This window comes from Argiope bruennichi, chromosome 6 (assembly GCF_947563725.1).
Source record: "Argiope bruennichi chromosome 6, qqArgBrue1.1, whole genome shotgun sequence".
In the NCBI taxonomy this organism is placed as follows: Eukaryota; Metazoa; Arthropoda; class Arachnida; order Araneae; family Araneidae; genus Argiope; species Argiope bruennichi.
Window position 1 is genome coordinate 120,679,886 of NC_079156.1, and position 16,287 is coordinate 120,696,172.

Here is a 16,287-nt window from a genome sequence, read left to right on the forward strand (position 1 = left end):
CTGTATTAAAAAATGCTATAAAGCTTTTGTTATAATATTCTTAACCTATTCTTCACCATTTAAGAAAAATTATTAAACCTCAGTAAAATATTTCCTAAATTTTATCAAATAAAAAATTGATTTTAGAAGCCCAGATTTAATGTATCACAATGAAAGCAGGATAGAAAAATAATATATCTTCTTTCGTTTCCTATTTGGACTAATCTTTCCTATTTGAACTCTGCCCTCATCAGTTGTATGTTGTTTTACAAAAAGGCAAAAGGACTTGTCGTAATTAGGGTTGCGTGTATTTGTTGTGACTGTAATTATTGGCACGTTTTAGAAAAATAATTTTATTTGCATTCTAACTAAAGAAATTAAAAAAATTTGATTTTTACTACGAACTTCACAAGGTCACGGCTTCACCGAAGCAGTCCGCGAGAGAGTTCTGAAGAGAAAGGAAAGAGAATAGCCGGATGAAGAGCAGGGCGGCAATTACGTCACACACAGCCTAGACGGAGCCTTAGTTTACAGATATCTGATATGACATATAATTTATGATAGATATATATGATTTATGATAGGTATATATGATTTATGATAGGCATTCATTACAGACGTTTTATTGATCTTACCTTGTTGCATACCAATTTTACCTTCCTCTTAGTACTTGGTGTTAAAGCTTTTTTTAAAGCAGCAAACTATAAATTGGATTCTGTCATTACCTGGGCTTTCAAAGTAAGAATACAGAAAGTTAAAAGTAGATAGTATCTTGTAAGAATAAGAAAGAAAATGCACAACGGCCTTTTTTCCTAGCCTTTTGTTTTTGATCATGGACTTTACCAATGTATATATTTATTTTTTTCTTTCTTTTTCTCATTTATTTATTTATATCTTTTCTCTTTTCGTTAAAATTCTTTTATTTCCTTTATTATTTTTTCTGTCTACTTTTCTGCTTTCTAAATTTAAATTGTCTATTTTTAGTAAAATTTATCATTTACTAATAATTAGTAATAATAGACTGTAAATGTATTGCATTTAATACAATACATTTACTATTTGAATTGAAAATTTTGCTTTATTCTTGGATAAAGACATTACCATGCGGTGGCCAGTAAATGCTTGGAATGGTTATTGACTAGCTTTTAGGAAGATGAATCATGATGCTTTTGTTTTCAAAAATAGAGAATTGATGGGAGGAGGATAATTAAGTAAGTTTCTTGGAGGGCAATAATAGCAGGTTTCCAATCTTCCAAAAAATGCTTCATTTGCTTAATTCTGTGGTAGTTTCCGCAAATATTTCAGCTTATGAGGTTAAGGTAATTATTAGGGAGCTATTGAATGTTGCGTTTGTTTGGCAATTGATGAAAATTTGACATTTGGAGGAATAAGTTAATCATCGTAAACATCATAGTAGACATTTGTTTAAAAAATTATTCTTAATTATGAGATAAACTTTTGTAAGTTGGACAGGACGTAAAACAAATTGTAATGCTTGATTGTAATTAGTGGATTGTTTTTCTTGAGAAATAAATGAAGTCATTTTTTTTTCTATAATCTCAAAGTCAATCCATGGATTATCTGCATATAATGGAAGAACTTTATTATTAATAGGGTTTTTTTTTTTTTTTTTTTTTTTTGGAGTAGTTTGCTGAATTTACCTTTGCATTGTAGGTACTTCAGTGGTGTAAAATATCTTCAATAATTACTATGGATGTGATATGAGAGAACACTTTATTTGCGATTATTTACATAGAAAGTTTCGAAAGTATATTTACATCGAGAAAAACGAAATCTGAATTAATTACACTGGAGTAGAGTTGAGTTGCAACTGATATGACGCTTATGTAATCTCCCACCTTGCAAACTTATCTAGTACCTGAAATTGCAACAAAAGTTATAAATTAAGTCTATTGGGAATTTTAATACGCCGGCCAGGTTTAGTGACACCATCAGGAGTTACTTTGGTTATATAATCATCATCTTCACTGGAATCTTGATCTGATACAACTGGAGTTGCAGGAAGTTGAGTGTTTGTATCTTTTTTCTTTTGCTGAGCAATGAATGGTAGTTTTTCAGAACTTCTGATTTCCAAGGAATAAAGTCTTTGGAATGGTCTTAATTTTTCAACTTGAGCTGTTCTTACTTTGGCGACTCTTGAATGTCCATCTGCTCCAGGGAGGACTTCAGTTACACTTTTTAAGTGACGGTGAAGGCTTTTTCTATCAGTTTCAAGGAGAATTATGTCTCCAACATTCAAAGATTCATCTCGGGTGTGACGACCTTCATGCACTAACATTGCTTAGTATTAGTTGCGAAATCTCGTTCTTAAATCATGCCGTAGTTTTTGAATAAAACGTAAGCTTCTATTTAGGTTTTTACTGTCGATTTCGTCTAAATCAGTTGTATCACTACTAGGAAGGCCTTGCAAGAAACAACTAGGTGTCAATGGCCTTAGACCTTCTGAATTATCTTCAATATATGTAAGAGGCTTAAAATTTATTGTAGCTTCACAGTCACATATAAGAGTCTCCAATTCTTCATAATCAATAGTCTTTCGGTCCAAAATTCTTTTTAACATTTCTTTTAGCATGCGGATCATCCACTCCCACCATCCACCCCACCATGCAGCAATTGGAGAGTTGAAATTCCATTTAATTTTCTTGATAGTGGAAAACGACATGATCTTCTCTCAATCTAGATTTTTCAAGGCATTACTTGAACCAACGAAGTTGGTGCCGTTATCAGTGTAGATTATGTTAACTCGACCTCTCTTAGCAAAAAATCTTCTTAAAGCCATTATAAAGGCTTCCGTGACTAACTAAGGAATAACTAAGACTAAGGAATTGACTAACTCAAGATAAACAGCCCTATAAATATCACAGGTAAAAAGGACAATCCGTGTCTTTTCTCCAGAACGCAAAAACAATGGGCCTGCCAAATGAATCCCTGTGACTTCAAATGCTGCAACAACTTTTATTCTATTTTTTAGGAAGAGGTGCTAAAAGTGGCTCCGTAGGTTTGGCTTTAAATCTTTTGCAAATAATACAATGAGAGCTTACACGTTTTGTTATTTTATTGGCACAAATAATCCAGTAATTTTCCCTCATATTGGAAATGAGAGCTCGAAGTCCGGCATGCTGCAACTCACAATGTTTCTGGTGTATCAGTCGACGAATTATTTCATGGTTACTCGGCAACAATATTGGGCACTTAAAATTCTCTTCTTTATCTCTTAAAATTCCCTGTATCACTTAAATCTATATTTTTTCTCTTCAAAATGGATAAAATTCAGGATTACTTAGCACCATATATTTTCTTTTTATTAAAACGGAAATGCTGTGCCTGAAATTTGAACAAAAGTTTTGCAATGTAATGTTATACACATTATTTGACTTTTGTTTAGTTTCACTGCCCCCCAAAAGTCCATGACTTAACATTTCTTAATCTACTGGTTCCAATCCTAGTTTATCCACAATATCCTTTTTTATGAAAGGTCTTTGAGCACCGGTATCGAATAATCCTCGGATAATTAAAGATCTGTCTTTATTGATAATTTTCACCAATACCATTAACAATAATGTAGATGAATTCCTAGGTGACAAGAGAATCTTGGCATCTAATTCAGGTGAGGGATTCTGTATTGTTTGATTTATATTTGGACTATGATGTTTTATCTTGCATATAATGCACTTCAAATAGGCCCTACAAATCTTCGAATTATGACCTGGTTTCAAACAAATAAAGCACGTACCTTTTTTCTTTAATATTTCTTTTTTCTCTTCCAGTGACAAATCAGGAACATTAAAGCATTCTGTTGTATTATGAATTGACTTATTACAAAATATGCATTGCTTGTCATCTTTTTCAGCTCTTTTCTTTTCACTCGATACAATGCAAGCTGCTGTAGGAATTTTATTTTTCGGTTTAATTCTTTGGAACTCTTGATCCTTCGCAAAACCGGATCAAGCAAGTTGTAATCTCTAATCACTCTCGACTTCCGATCACAGAAATTCTAACAAATTTCCCAAAATATTCGGCTTGACTTTATTTTCAATTCTGCACTTGCTCGTTCCCATTTTTTTATAAGATATTCTGCAAGATTATATAAGCGTCACGAAATCGACAGTAAAAACCTAAATAGAAGTTTACGTTTTATTCAAAAACTACGGCATGATTTAAGAACGAGATTTCGCAACTAATACTAAGCAATGTTAGTGCATGAAGGTCGTCACACCCGAGATGAATCTTTGAATGTTGGAGACATAATTCTCCTTGAAACTGATAGAAAAAGCCTTCACCGTCACTTAAAAAGTGTAACTGAAGTCCTCCCTGGAGCAGATGGACATTCAAGAGTCGCCAAAGTAAGAACAGCTCAAGTTGAAAAATTAAAACCATTCCAAAGACTTTATTCCTTGGAAATCAGAAGTTCTGAAAAACTACCATTCATTGCCCAGCAAAAGAAAAAAAGATACAAACACTCAACTTCCTGCAACTCCAGTTGTATCAGATCAAGATTCCAGTGAAGATGATGATTATATAACCAAAGTAACTCCTGATGTTGTCACTAAACCTGGCCGGCGTATTAAAATTCCCAATAGACTTAATTTATAACTTTTGTTGCAATTTCAGGTACTAGATAAGTTTGCAAGGTGGGAGATTACATAAGCGTCATATCAGTTGCAACTCAACTCCACTCCAGTGTAATTAATTCAGATTTCGTTTTTCTCGATGTAAATATACTTTCGAAACTTTCTATGTAAATAATCGCAAATAAAGTGTTCTCTCATATCACATCCATAGTAATTATTGAAGATATTTTACACCACTGAAGTACCTACAATGCAAAGGTAAATTCAGCAAACTACTCCAAAAAAAAAAAAACCCTATTAATAATAAAGTTCTTCCATTATCTGCAGATAATCCATGGATTGACTTTGAGATTATAGAAAGAAAAAAAAATGACTCCATTTATTACTCAAGAAAAACAATCCACTAATTACAATCAAGCATTACAATTTGTTTTACGTCCTGTCCAACTTACAAAAGTTTATCTCATAATTAAGAATAATTTTTTAAACAAATGTCTACTATGATGTTTACGATGATTAACTTATTCCTCCAAATGTCAAATTTTCATCAATTGCCAAACAAACGCAACATTCAATAGCTCCCTAATAATTACCTTAACCTCATAAGCTGAAATATTTGCGGAAACTACCACAGAATTAAGCAAATGAAGCATTTTTTGGAAGATTGGAAACCTGCTATTATTGCCCTCCAAGAAACTTACTTAATTATCCTCCTCCCATCAATTCTCTATTTTTGAAAACAAAAGCATCATGATTCATCTTCCTAAAAGCTAGTCAATAACCATTCCAAGCATTTACTGGCCACCGCATGGTAATGTCTTTATCCAAGAATAAAGCAAAATTTTCAATTCAAATAGTAAATGTATTGTATTAAATGCAATACATTTACAGTCTATTATTACTAATTATTAGTAAATGATAAATTTTACTAAAAATAGACAATTTAAATTTAGAAAGCAGAAAAGTAGACAGAAAAAATAATAAAGGAAATAAAAGAATTTTAACGAAAAGAGAAAAGATATAAATAAATAAATGAGAAAAAGAAAGAAAAAAATAAATATATACATTGGTAAAGTCCATGCTCAAAAACAAAAGGCTAGGAAAAAAGGCCGTTGTGCATTTTCTTTCTTATTCTTACAAGATACTATCTACTTTTAACTTTCTGTATTCTTACTTTGAAAGCCCAGGTAATGACAGAATCCAATTTATAGTTTGCTGCTTTAAAAAAAGCTTTAACACCAAGTACTAAGAGGAAGGTAAAATTGGTATGCAACAAGGTAAGATCAATAAAACGTCTGTAATGAATGCCTATCATAAATCATATATACCTATCATAAATCATATATATCTATCATAAATTATATGTCATATCAGATATCTGTAAACTAAGGCTCCGTCTAGGCTGTGTGTGACGTAATTGCCGCCCTGCTCTTCATCCGGCTATTCTCTTTCCTTTCTCTTCAGAACTCTCTCGCGGACTGCTTCGGTGAAGCCGTGACCTTGTGAAGTTCGTAGTAAAAATCAAATTTTTTTAATTTCTTTAGTTAGAATGCAAATAAAATTATTTTTCTAAAACGTGCCAATAATTACAGTCACAACAAATACACGCAACCCTAATTACGACAAGTCCTTTTGCCTTTTTGTAAAACAACATACAACTGATGAGGGCAGAGTTCAAATAGGAAAGATTAGTCCAAATAGGAAACGAAAGAAGATATATTATTTTTCTATCCTGCTTTCATTGTGATACATTAAATCTGGGCTTCTAAAATCAATTTTTTATTTGATAAAATTTAGGAAATATTTTACTGAGGTTTAATAATTTTTCTTAAATGGTGAAGAATAGGTTAAGAATATTATAACAAAAGCTTTATAGCATTTTTTAATACAGAATTGTTATAGCAATTTTTTAATGTTAAAGGAAGTACTACAGTAAGTCACAAGAGACAAAAGATCGAAATTCTCAATTCTTTCTAAGGGGACCGAGTTCCAGACGCTAATACAGTTTTCAATCTCAAAACTTCCAATACACTAAGAAATTTCCCTTTAATTAATTATTCACAAATTAATGGACATTATAAAACGAATATTTAAATTTACTTTTTTGCGATAACAATGTAGTCACTTCTATTTTCAAATCCAACTAAAATCCGGCCAAATCTGAAAACTACCACTTGAATAAGTAAGATCGCAGAAACTTTCATCGTAAATAAACTATTAAATTAATGGAAAATACATTATCTAGAAATATCCGTCTTTTAGAAATTTGTATTTTGGGAAAAATATATTGAAAATGTATGCAGAAACGTAAAATCGAATACCACGATCAGTGACGGAATTAGTTTGCCCAATAGTGGCGCTGCAATCGCTAATGGAAACGAACTCTCGAAATGTGCAAACTCCTACTTCTAACGTATGTTCTGGGGTAAAAGTACCTGTTCGCAGAGATAAAATACGATAGGATAAAAGTTATCGTAAATAAACTCAACAAGAAATTTAAATGAAAGGAAGATACCTTATCTAGAAATATTCGTCTTTATGAAAATTTATGCAGAAACATAATAAAATCCAATGCCATAATCTTTGTACAAGCGAAGAAAGAGAAAGATGGTTTTCCTAATAGTGGCGCTGCAATCGCGTGAGGAAACGTTTCGAATTCAGCTATCACTACATATTCCTACTTCAGTCTTAGGATATGTTGCTGGTGTGAAGAGAATTCTTTTAAAATTTTAAACTCCCTTAGGAGTTTCCAAAAATTGCCTCAGCCGACGGTATTTCACGTCGACAGGGCGGGGTATTGGGAAAAGTTTTCAACTAGCAATAGTCACGCCTCGGTAGAACCTCATTGGCTATGACACTGCCTCTGCGCAAAGCTGACGTTTCCTGGATTTCGGAAATTTTATATATTAACTAGAAATTTAAAAATAGTGGTAGAATTGTTAAGTGTAAAATTTTTCGAAGCTTATTCTGATTCGAAGTATCAGTGAAAGATTGAAAAATAGGTGGATTGAGATACAAGTTCAAAAAGAATTAATGAAGATATTCTTGGAAAATTAATCCTATCTCGAAATATTTAGGACGGAATAATGAGAGATTGAATGCAAGGTATGTCGAGATCTAGATTGAAGATATATTGATATTTCTCGACGCTGAAATTGATTCACAGAAATTGATCTTAGTTTTTATTTTATTTAATTAATTAATTTTTTTAACTAAGAGATTGATGACCTTCAGTTCTATTACAAAACAAAAAGGAAGACAAATTAGCAAAGAAAAAATATTTTTATTTTTAAAAATCCCATTTTTAAATTCGAAATTGCATCTTAGGGTTTTTATTTGAATTCCGAAGGGTTGAATCGCCAATTTTTGAAGTTACGAGAGGTTAATCTGCTAATATAAATACTGTATGATCATCGAAAATTTTGAATGAATGAATAACAGTTAAATTACATAAATTATTTCAAACACAATGCAGAAAACAAGAAAGATAATGTTATTGGAATATTGAAATTGATCATTGGGAAAAGGATTTTTTTTTAAATTACAATTTTAATTTTATAAAAATTTTAAATTATCAATCATTTTAAACTGAAATTTGCAAGTATGAGACATTTTTCCTAATTAAAACATTTCAATTTTCACGGTGTTTCTTCATTTTTAAATATTCAATTATAATTATGTCTTATCATGCTTATGATATTTTTACTCTTGTTTTGATGCTTAACGAACTCTGGTTAAATTTGTCAAAAACGTTTCTATTGTTGATGGAAGTTTCTTCAAACTCTCAAAGTCATGTTATTTTAATAAACAAATACCAATGCTTAAAGGAGTCGTTTCGCTGCGCTTGCATTAAATCGAACGTCTCAGATGTCCTTTTTGTCCATTGTTTGTTTGTCTATTGTTGTTGTTGTTTTGTTGTTGTATTTCGAATAATTGGAAAAGAAAAACAAACCTACGGTATTGCAATTGCGTTACAATTTTTGAAATTGGCAATACTATAAAATTTATAAATATTCTAAATTGTATGAGATGTAGTTAGTTATTCTAAATTAAGATAATAATTGAAGTGGCAATTTCTACAAATTGTTTCAAGTCATTGTAATACTTCATTAAATAATAAGATTTCAATTCTCATCATTTCATATTAAATATTTTGATTTTATTAACAAGTAATTCCGATTTTGATTTGTTGAATTCTACATTTTAGTCTCGAAAATTCACTTTCCTGTTTTATATTCCTTGAAACTGATGGAGCTCAATTTTTTTTATCCAGGGTAATTACAAAATCTGCATGCATGTAAGGATGTTTCAATTGTAAAACAAAACCGTGCGAATGATATTTTTTGCTAGTCATCAGCCAAAACTAACACGGAAATTAAGGAAAAAAAATTGCGGTTAAGTGGCTGCGAAGTAAGCAACCATGTGCCTTAACCGTGTATATGTGTTATAGGCCCAGAGGCCATTCCGTCCTTGTCAAGGGGAGTGCTAACCTTCTCTCCTTTCATATAACACGTTATTATATTAACTGCTTAGGTTATATATATACCCAAGAAAATAAAACACTTTTCTAGTGGTAGTAACATTTTATTCCAAAAAAATTGCAAAATAATGGAAATTTAATATAGTTTATTTTATTCATTGCCACTTTTTTCTTTTTAATAATTGTCCCTCTAATTTACTTGATCTAAATTAATGTCATTTTTTCCATTTATCACTGCTAGAACATTGTTTCTGTCTTTCGGCCTGATTTGATAAGAATGAAAATCCGGTATCTCGGCAACGAGAAAAGAATTCTAATCAAATATATATTATACCCCTATAAAGTAACTAATGTAATAATAAAATTAAATTAAAATCTTGGGACTAAATAACCAACGTTTACATATATTTCTATTTCTAGGTTACTAAATGTCTAATTTGCACTATTGTCAAATGACGAGCTAGATGCAGAGATAGCGCCATCTATTATTGCATTGCTCTAATCATTTAACTGGTGTAGGAGAAAATTAAAAAGGGCATTGCAATGCGGTATGAAGATTCTTACCAATTATATTTCAGATTTATTTATTTTTGAAAATAGTGTCTAATTTAATGTTATTTTTGTGACATTTTGGTCAGCGAATGTTATTAATCTTTGCTTCACTTTTCCTGTGAATGAAACATTTAGAGTTAAATGTAACTTTTAGACAGTGGCATAAAATTCAAGGATACTGATCTTGTAGTCCCCAAAATGAGTGACAGTTATTTCGTGAGATTTTAAAATTTTTGAAAAATCAAGTGTTTTGTACCAATTCATCCGTTATAACAATAAAATTCTTCTCGCCCTGGTGAGAAATATATTACCCAATTCTCCTGATTTACAGAGGGCTAAAATTTGGCATTATTCAAAACTGTCCTAATATTTAAAAAAAAATTATCTAAACTTTAAATTTCAGACGTTATTTTAAAGGTCAGATTCTCCTTATTATTATGTCATTTTTTGTTTTATTTTGTAATTTTTACTTTTCATTGCTTCTGTTAGAAGGCAATACAGTAAAATTTTATAATATCACTAGATTTGGTTGGAATTTGTTTGAATTTGGAATTGTTGGAATGGATGATTCGAAACTATTCTATAACATGTTACGTCGTTAAGAATGACAGTTTTGAGATGGAAAATAAAATTTCAAATAAAAATTATTCTTAATTATTGTTAAGAAATTTTACTTTATATTGCAATGAATTTTTAATGATTTTTTTTTTTTTTATCAATCTAGCTCCATAAGTAAAGCATAAGTAACTAGCTCCATGAATAAATCAAGGGATCAGAGTGAATTAGATCTGAGTCTCACTCGCTACTTGTCACATTATAGAAAGATCACATATATTGCTTGGGAATGTCTAGTAACATATAAGTTCTATCATCCCTTGATAGAGGGCAGAACTTTAGCATTATGCAGTACTAAAATAGTTCTTTTCATTTCTTGTCCTCAAATTTTCGATATCTTTTACAGTGTTTAATTTTTCTTTATTTCTTTATCGTACTTCCCTTCTATTCTATGTTTGTTCTTTGTTTTATTTCTATCATAATAAATTTTCATAAGATGTTGGAACGTTATTTGATGAATATTAACTTTTGAATTTGTTGAGTTTTTTTTAGAGTTTGAGTTGAGTTCTTAACCATTGAAAAGAAACAATTAATCATAAAAAAAAAATTCAAAATGATGTAATCGAAAGAAATCTGAATTATACGAAAAAAAAAACCCTTGCGGAAATCACTAGTAGGGAGATAAAGAAAAATGTTCCACTCAAAAGTTTGATGAAAGACCGCAGCGCCACTCTATAAGAAACAGGAAATCACAGCTTGAAATTCTGCCATTTCAAACTAAAGTACACTATGCTTGCTATTCAGAGTCCAAATTATCTTTATAACTTCGTGTAAAGCATCCGAAATTCTCATGATGAAAACGAAAAGAAAATATTTCTACACAGAGGATGTATTCTAGTCTTATTAGTTTTTCAATACGTTTAATTTTTCACAAAAGATTGTCCTGAAGAGAAAATCGTCAAATTTGATAAACAGTTATTCAATAAATGTTAAATTGAAAATGTCATTCCAAATTTTATTACCGACGATTCAAATGAATAATAATTATAAAAACTTATTTTAGCATTTGAATATAAAATTATGGAATTAATTTTACTAATTCACTTGTTGTAGAATTTTAAAATATTTATGGAAAAGTTTGATATAATATTAATTTTTTTTTTAACTTTTTTTGTAGTTCTGTATATAATGGATTCACAACTGAAAAATATAATATGGCAACAAAAATAGTTTCAAAAATATAAATCTATATTTAGCCATCATTGCAAAGAAAAAAAAATCTATTGCTATTGCTATTCATATTTAATATTGTTATTACTGTTATAATACTTTTAAAGAAATAAGTTTTTGTAAAGTAAAATTAAGATCAGTTTATGATTCTAAATTAAGAAATGTTGAGAATTAAGAATGTTACAGAAATGTTCAAGCAATTAAGAAATAAACAACCATAAATCTATTATGTACGTATTTCAGGCTAGAATCGCCAGAGTTTCATAACAATTTTATTTTGATTTTGTGGTATCAGTTTGGTATGAGATTTTACAGGATGAAAATTGTTATAGTTATTTTGAATCTAAATTAACATAGTAATTTTGTAATAAATATAATGCTTAGCTATAATTTTTACCACTTATTACTTAAAAAATGTTAATTACTAAACATTTTATGCGGCTTAATTATATGGTTAAAATTGTTAAAATTAACAATGCCTTAAATCGCATTCTTAAAGTTAGTATTATTCTTCAGGAAACAGCATAAGATATAACTTTTATAAATAGTTTATAATATAAGAATTTTATTTATATTGGTTGTTTTATAAATAGGGAAGAGTTCCTTTCTGCTTCAAAAAACTGATATATTTCTTATTAGTTCGTGTTTGAAAGAGGGATAATCCACAGTCTATGTGGACAACTATGTTATATTAGAGCCTATAAGAGTGAGACATCTGTTTTTCTCTGTAAACTTTCTTTGTGAGCGAAATATTAAATATATTAATACATATTTAGAATTTATTTAAGTATCATTTATGCATTTCATGTATTTGAATACTGGTGTTTATTTAACACCTGAAAAAAAAATAAGACGTTTCGGGAAACGCTCACTAAGTATCAATCCATCTTTGACAAAACAACGAAAAGAAGAATCAATACCATGCACATATTATAGAAAATATGTAAATCATTTGCAGGAAAACTTAATGCTCGCGAAACTGCTAACATAATGGGGTAATCTGAATTTTGATTCGGCGTATTCATTATGACATATTTATATTTACACCTATAGAAAATACACTTATTATTACTGCAACGCATTTCCTATTGGAAATCGTTTGCCGGAGGCTACTGAGAAATTTGAACAAACCTGTTGAGTTTTACCTTGGAAGCCTTGAATTTAACCAGCCGAACTTACATAACACTACTCATAAAACACTATTATAATGGAAGTATAGATTTCTCATGAACTATTGCATTAACCAGATATTTCTTCTGGCACGGATGCAGTCCTTTCTTCCGTTACAACTCTCTCTTTGAAGAGAGACTTTTCGTAATAACGCTAGTTCTTAACTCGACTTTATTACGAAAATAAATTTTATCCAGACTGTAGAAAAAATGCATAACGTCTATAACAGTCTTCATGCAACAATTTTATTGCCTTGCCAATGTTCACATGCAGCAAAATCCTTCTTTTCTTTTCTTTTTTTTTAATTGTTTTGATGACGGTCGATTATTAAGTAGATGTTCTCAATATTCAGTGGCCCACATAATCATCGTATATGGATCTAGTAATTTGTGGTTATTTCATTAATTAACGTCGCATGTATATCAGCCTCATTACTCCTGCCTCAGATCAAAGATGCAGTTTAGTACTCTGTCAATTAAATCCATTTAGCCGTGCCGCAGTCAGTTGTTATAGGTGTTGCAATCGCTTCATTTGTAGCTTGGCATGTTGTGCAGATCATGTCAGGCACTGATTGCTTGCATAAATCAATGCAATGAAATTTTTTGTTGTTGTTGTTGGATACCCAGAACCCTTTTTGCTGATAATATTTGGAAATGTAACGTTTTTATTTAGACAAAAAAAAAAAAAAAAAAAAGTTTTCTAAATTAATTAGTGCAAACAAAAACTCTATGAACATTTACTTGTTTTTAATTAATTTTGACTCAGTTAGTTCTAACAGACTTGTGAATGACGCAGCTTGTACATGGAGATAACAAATCTAATATAAACTAAATAATGTATTATACTTGAAAATTTGAAGCAATATTCTGAAGGACATGTAAGATCGCCACTAATACCGCTGACAAACCCTGATGTATGCAGACAGAGACTGCTGATGTCGATAAGAAAAAAATTATTGCAATCAGTACGCATGCCTTTCAGCAGTCAATAAACATAGGCACATGTGAAGAATACTGATAGGGATGGAGACAAAAATATTGCTGAAAAATCATCGCAGCAACCATTCTTTTATCGAAATCAGAGAAAGGATTTTTTTAAAACAAGGGAATTTAGGAATATTCCAGGAAAAATTTGAAAATCAGTAGATTGGATATCAGGAAAATGCAGTTTCAAATTTGGATTGCGCCGTTTACTCTCTTTCAAAAGAGGAATATGTGAAAAGGCTGGAATTCGAAAACCTTCGGAGGACAACAGGAAGAGCCCTGTGATAAATTGGGTGTTGTGAGAGAGACTGCATTTGGAAATAATACTGCACGTCAAATTTTACCCATGCAAGTGAATGCTGGCATAAGATGATGATTGACGATGCTCGGAAGTCCTTAAGCAAATATGTAGAGCATATTGATTCAACGAAGCCCAAGAGTGCCAGAGAGCACGCATCTTATGGATAGTAAAAGATTTCTCACACCTCCTTTGTATGAATAACTTAAGCAGAATGAAAATGAAAATTCGGTTTCAAAGTACTTTCAAAACACTATGTCATTAACAACAGAAATTATGCTGTTTTATAAAAATAAAATTTTAAGTTTGAGGGTGAATATATCGACTTCTTCAAATATGAAATCAAATATTTATCATTTGCAGCCATTTTCATGGCATTGGAATTGCTTCATGTCCATTCTCAGCGCATGAAACAACCAATTTAACAACTGCATTTTGAAACTGCCAATTAATTAAATGGATATTTCAGCCTTTATTTGAGATTTATAGATCATCAGCATAAAATACTTTCAGTAGATGATGAGAACTGATTATGTCATTAAAAGGGACAATAGAAAGTGCTACATGAATGCTGTCTAATGTCCTCAGCTTAAATAAAAGGATCACGGTAAAAATTTACCTTGCGATTATTAATGGCATGAGTGTTTTCTTCAAAACAAAAAGTTATAAAGTTTTTTTTTCATTAATTTCATAGTGGCATTTATGGTCATATGGCTTCTCTGCGTCAAAAAAAGGCGAGAAGATGCTTTCTACTCACAAAGACAAGGAAAATTTGAATTTTCAGATTAGTATTATCAATAATTCAATGTCTTTTCTTTGGAAATCACTCTTTAAGAGCGGAATGCATGCACCATACATTCAAATATTAAGCAAGGAGCATTCTATAAAGTAATGGTTCTGTAGTATAAAATATTAGTTGGACTTTTGTTGCTTTATAATGGGAATCACAGAGGTTTCATACCAGTGGTATGGAAAAATTTTCTCCCTCAAGACTATTAAATAGTTGCAAGAGATTGAAGAATGACATCACATCCAAATGGTGAAACATATTACTCGTGATTTGATTTGGAAAAGAAGTAATAGTATGAACTTGAGATAAAGGTGTTTTCAATTCGAGTATCCTGAGTTGGGAAATGAACGGAAAATATTCGAGCTTGAGCGTTTAAAGGCTTACGTTTTGATAAATACTTTGTTGCTGTAAAAGTAGAACTATGTTAATCAATAGCGAAAATTTGTTCAGGCATCCATTGGAGAAGAATATGTTATATCTGTGGGTGGATTGGGCCTTATCTGACTCCAGTAATCAATATCAATTAAAAATGTTGTATATTAAAAATGTTCATGTGATCAGTAATGATTTCTTTTAATAAAAACAACAACAACAATAGTTTAAAAGATAAATTAAACAAAAGGAAGATATCAACAGATGGTAGCAATAGAAGTTTCACCTCCCCCCCCCCTTCATATCTGAACAACTGAAAACTATCGTAACTTCTATAGGAGGAAATATATTCTAACAGAGTGAATGAAAACTGAAACTGAAAGTTTGAGCTGCAAATGCGAGTGGAAAATGGGACTGAAATTGCAACTCAAGCGCTTTTTTTTAACTGACTCGGGCACATCACTTCAATTTACTTTATGCTTAGGCCGCCACAATTCTCTTTTCCTATCCGAAAGTATGAGAACTGATAAGCTGCATTAGCAGCTATTACTTTCTTCTATATGTGTTTGCTTGAAATACAAGATATAATTAAAGAAATATATTTTATTTAAAACTTCATTTGATTACGACGAATAGGACGAACAGTGACTTTACTTTGAAAGCCACAACATTTTCTGTGATAAGATACCTTCGAACGTTGTTCCAAAATTTTTTTTCTTTCGTTATCAACAAGACAGACTTCACCAAACTATACTCTAGAGGAGAACTTTTCCGAATGATATTTTTAGGAGGTATTTATAAAGCATTCAGTGACTGCTATCATGATTTATAATATACTGACCACAGATTTTGTAATTTCTTTCCATTATGCGAAATCAGTCTGACCTGATCTTGTATTAGATAATGTTATGGATAAAGCATTCCATAGCTTTTAACACTATAAAAGCCATAACGGAAATTATCAGTATTATATCCAGATGTAAAATTTAGCAACTGTAGGAGGTCAGTAAAATATGTGACCAAATCGGAACTGCACAGTGTGCGTTTGAGTTCATCAGAATACGTTTTCTCATCATCATTTAACAGGTACCGACTGTTATTGGAGATAAACTGTTCAATCGGTAGTCCACGAAAAATCGTACTGTCCGGTTTCCAAAAGATACTACGTGCATTGAAATCGCCTATTAATAGAAGAAGGATGGTTCCGACATAGTTTTAGGATAGGACTTCAAAAAGGTTTTTTGCAAATCAAGGCAAGCAGGTTTGATAATGTCTGTGAATTTCGA

At 30.9% G+C, this 16,287-nt stretch overlaps 2 non-coding genes across 2 annotated transcripts; both read right to left on the bottom strand.

The window, feature by feature from the left end:
• Positions 1 to 7,305: 7,305 nt before the first annotated feature.
• Positions 7,306 to 7,446, bottom strand: LOC129973134 (U4 spliceosomal RNA). The gene has a single exon (XR_008784965.1). It is a non-coding gene; the product is annotated as a U4 spliceosomal RNA (small nuclear RNA).
• A 1,508-nt stretch (positions 7,447 to 8,954) lies between these two features.
• On the bottom strand, positions 8,955 to 9,083 carry LOC129973129 (U6atac minor spliceosomal RNA). The gene has a single exon (XR_008784960.1). It is a non-coding gene; the product is annotated as a U6atac minor spliceosomal RNA (small nuclear RNA).
• Positions 9,084 to 16,287: the final 7,204 nt, after the last annotated feature.